The sequence below is a fragment of the Hipposideros armiger genome, unplaced genomic scaffold (assembly GCF_001890085.2).
Source record: "Hipposideros armiger isolate ML-2016 unplaced genomic scaffold, ASM189008v1 scaffold_505, whole genome shotgun sequence".
NCBI lineage: Eukaryota > Metazoa > Chordata > Mammalia > Chiroptera > Hipposideridae > Hipposideros > Hipposideros armiger.
The window spans coordinates 38,155-42,781 of NW_017731855.1; positions in this window are offsets into that span (position 1 = coordinate 38,155).

Below are 4,627 nucleotides of genomic sequence, written 5' to 3' on the forward strand. Positions count from 1 at the left end.
GTCAGCCATTAATGAATAAATCAGACCTTAGTAAGCAGTACTTTGGTTATTGAAGAAGAATGAGTGGTTCCAAAAACCCTAAACAAATCTTACTCAAGAACCATAAGCCCCAGTCAACACCACTACAACTTCTTGTTTTGAAGAAACTCTTCCAGGAAGGTTAGTTTTTGAAATTGTGACATTTGGTATATGCTCCTGGTGCTTGAAACACTCTACTGAGTGATGTACATAGAATGAACATTAGTCAGACTCTTCCCCCAAACAGCTTCTGTGGAAGAGACAGTCCACCCAAGGGAAAAAAAATCAGTCTGGAAGGAAAAAATCAAGTCTTCAAAAACAGAGCCAGTAATGTAAAACATGCAATATTATAAACCTAGACTATTACTGTGGCCACACTGAATCTCTACTAGTCAGAGATATTGTAGATTAGGATTTTTACTCACCCTCTAAGGGTAACAACTATTGACTTACTGGAGAAAATTTCACTGTACCAGCTCAAAGGATGAGTCCAAAAGCGGACTCAGAGATGTGGTTGCCAGATTTAGCAAATAAAAGTTCAGGATGCCCAGTTAAGTTTGAATTTCACATAAACGTTGAATAATTTTTTAGTATGCATATATCAAGAATATTCATAGTTTATCTGAAATTCAAAATTAATTGGGTCTCCTGTATTTTATCTGGCAACCTTACTCAGGGAGGACAATCAGAGAATATAGAAGAACAGAAAAGACCATTAATTTGCTCATCATGACAAAAGTTCTTGAGGTTCAACCTGACGAGTTCATAGCTCTGGGATGGAGATCCCTTCATACAATGTGACTTCTCTGCTCTAACGCTGGCTGAACCAAGAGTAGACAACTGACCTGCTAGGAGTCCATAAATTAGTTGGCTGTTACATTTGGTTTCTTGAGAATTTTTAATAAGAGATACAGAGATCCTAGTGAGAGAACTACATGGATGCTTGAATTAAATAACATGGAGAGTTGGCCTGGGAAGGCATGTTAGGTAAAAAGTACAAGACGATAGTCAAAAGAAAGAGGAGACAGAGAACATAGAAGAGAGACACCATGCAGAGAAAGAACAAAGAACCAGTTTCTGCTTGCCAATTCTGATTTCAGTCACTCTGTGGCCTGGCTGTACTTCATTGCCCAGACATCTGTAATCGTGTCTGTTGTATTCCTATAACGTTTCCCTTTCTGAAGATAGCTTGATGGGTTTCTACTCCTTGCCACCACTGATCCTTGACTAAGATATGGTACGACCTCTTAAGGTTAGAACAAGAATGACAAATAACTTTCATCCCACGTGACTACTCTGATCTATTCACATAACTGTGCAGAGGGCTGGATTGCAAAATATGATGGAGTTATTTTCAGATTCATGACAAAAAGTGTCACAATGGACTAGCACTGTCTGCTACGAACGTGGGAGTGAGCAGTGGCAACATATGTTTCATGTATTTGTCATCCCCGCAATTGATGAAGAAATTGAAATAAGCATATGTCTTCCTCTGAAAGATGCCAAAGGTCACCGTTGAACTACATTATGGAAATATTAGGTACACAGAAAAATTCAAAATATACACTATTTTATCACCTATAAAAACAGCAGTTTGCTGAACTTTTGCCTGTTCCTGTCTGTTCTTTATACTTAAGCAATCCTTAATTTCTTTCTATGGGAGGTCACTAATAGAAACGAATATGAATCAATTATTTTCCTGGTAGGCTTCATTTGGGCTATGTGGGTATTTAAACAGTTCATGGAAAAATATGTCAAGGCTATAAATAAGTTCTCTGTACATTTGCGATCATGAATATTGTTTATGTTCTGGGCCAACAACGAAAGCTAATTTGGGAAAATTACCATATATTCCTGAGGCAGCTGTGGTTTAAACCAAGAAAAATACTGACTTTTCCCACTAAATGCTAGTCATTAATAACAACTGATATTTATATGGCACTTTACAGATTGCCAAAAAATGAAGTAGTGTCACATCTCTCTGTTACATACAAATCACTGATATCAGGGTCTCTGTACTATTACAAATCTGTACACCATCCAGGAAGCATCCTGAAGTGGAGTGAATGGGGCAATTATCAAGGGTCCTGTGCTTCAGGGAACTCCAAATATCTGGTAGACTGAGAAATAACTGAGGGTGGAAGCTCAAAGGAGATAACAAAGGAAATGATCTAGCAAATGCTTAAAACGAAAAAACAAAACTGTCATCTGCCAAATACACACACAATTGGTTCATGAACCGTACTCCACCCTTTTGTGACTGTTGTATTCCTTTAACTTAAGTTCATTTGTATAACAGTGTTGGGATGGGGAGGGGAGTGAATCTTCTGGAGACTTATTGTATTAGACCTGCCAAAAACATCTGTGGAAGACTGTGGGTTATTGAAAACATGCCTGCCCCCTGGTAAAGTAAAACAGTCATTAAGGACAGGCGATTACCTGGTAGTTAGAGAATGAGAGTTATCAGAAAAGTAGCCTAATTATTACTGATGACTTATAGCTGAGCGGGACTTGAGACACTGTCAATCATAGCCTTAGTACTGTTATGCAGCAGGGGAGCTAATTAACTTCTTGTAAAGAATGATGAGGCCATGGTTTCTTTGAAGTCCATATTCTATCTTATTGCCTAGGTCAGGGGTCGGCAAACTGTGGCTCGCAAACCACATGCGGCTCTTTGGGTATGTTCCATCTCAGAAGTTTCCAACCCCTGGGAGAGCCAATCCTGTCCCTCACAACAATTTAAAAATTATTCGAGGGCCGGCCAAGTGGCCCGTTGGTTAAGAGCTGGCTTGGGACGCCAGAGGACTCCGGTTCGGATTCCACATATGAGGGACAGTGACACTGCCCTCTAGAGCTAAGGTGCTGAACAACAGCTCAACCTGGACCTGGGCTGCCATGAGTCTCAGCAACGGTGTAGGCTGCAGCCCCTGCTGCAGTGGGCTGCCATGGGCTACCGTGTGTAGCCAGCAGCCAGAGTGAGCGGCCAGCACCCGCCATGAGTGGCCATCCAGAAGCCGGGGACTGCTCTGCCTCACCCGGGNCCCCTGGACGGCCGCTCACTGCGGCCGCTGGCCGCTCACGCTGGCCGCTGGCCACACACGGCAGCCCACGGCAACCCACCGCCACAGGGGCTGCAGCCTACACCATCGCCGGCGACTCAGGGCAGCCCAGCTCCAGGCTGAGCTGTTGTTCAGCATCCGAGCCGTGGAGGGCAGCGTCACTGGCCCCCACATGCGGGATCGGAACCGGGGCCCTCCGGCATCCCAAGCGAGCTCCCAACCATCGTGCCACCCGGCCGGCCCTCCTGCCCCCTACTTTTAACACTGCTTTTTCCTTGCCCCTGCCTCAAGAGCCCAGCCCCACCCCCCCTTATGAGTAGATGAAGGAAATCAGATAATCTTCTTCAATTGAAGAATTTGGGGACTTTTTAAAGTGTTTAGATGTTTATAAAGAACTCCAGGGAATGAGCAACCCTGAGCCAAAGTAATGAGTGCATGGTGATGGGAGTTAAGTATCAGTAAGTAAACTATTTGGGTGTATAGGCAGGGTTCACTCACCTACTGCCTCTCCAATCACCAACTACTCTGCCAACTACTCTGCCCAATAACTTCTTTTTTAATTCTTTGAGTTGTGTTTTTAAAATAAGCAGTAATACAGATTACATACTATTTATTTTTTCCACATTCAGAATATCTTTCTACTAGACTATTTGCTTACTTCATCTTGGTTCTAGGTGACATTTTTCTAGCACCTATAGTTTCAACTGTTCCCTCTGACCAATAACTTCTGATTTACTTTGTTGAGAAGGCCAAGTTCCTTTCTGCCCAGGTCGGCCTACCTGTCAGTGGTCAACACCTCCTCCTTACTCTACCCTCCCTACACCAAACTAACATACCTGTGGGTTAGGAATACCTTCCTAATCAATCCTTCGTTGAACAGAGAACACCCAACAATACACATAAGAATAAGCCCATCAAACACATGAAGCACAGTACTTGCATTGTATAATTTCATTAACATTCAGACTGAAACTGCTTCATCCTCTTTAGGTGTCCATACTTATAGATTGTGCAGAATCACCTAAGCTAAGGGTCAGCAAACTTTTGAGATGGACAAGCTGCCAGGGGTCAGCAAACTGCGGCTCTTGAGCCACATGTGGTCATTTGGGTACGTTCTGTCTAAAAAGTTCGCCAACCCCTGCAAAAACAAATCCTGGCCCTCACAACAATTTAAAAATTATTTAACAGCCATAAATATATTTTTACATAATCACCATTATGAGAACACTATCCTTTAAAAATGTTATTAATGAAACTGTGATAGTTTTGTTTTCATTTTCAATTTTACTTCAGAGCCATATGTATGTCCACAAAGAGCCACATGTGGCCCGGGAGACGAGGTTTGCTGACCCCTTGTGGCTCTTTCATCTCAAAAGTTTGCCAAGTCCTGTCCTAGGAGGTCAGTTGTCTATTGGGTTGTCAGAAATGTCATGATGTATTTTTTTCTATGTTTTACATTGAAAAAATGTGTCATGCCTTTTCTGAGAATCCTATACACACACACACACACACACACATATACATATATACCAAATTTTGTTGTTTAGTTT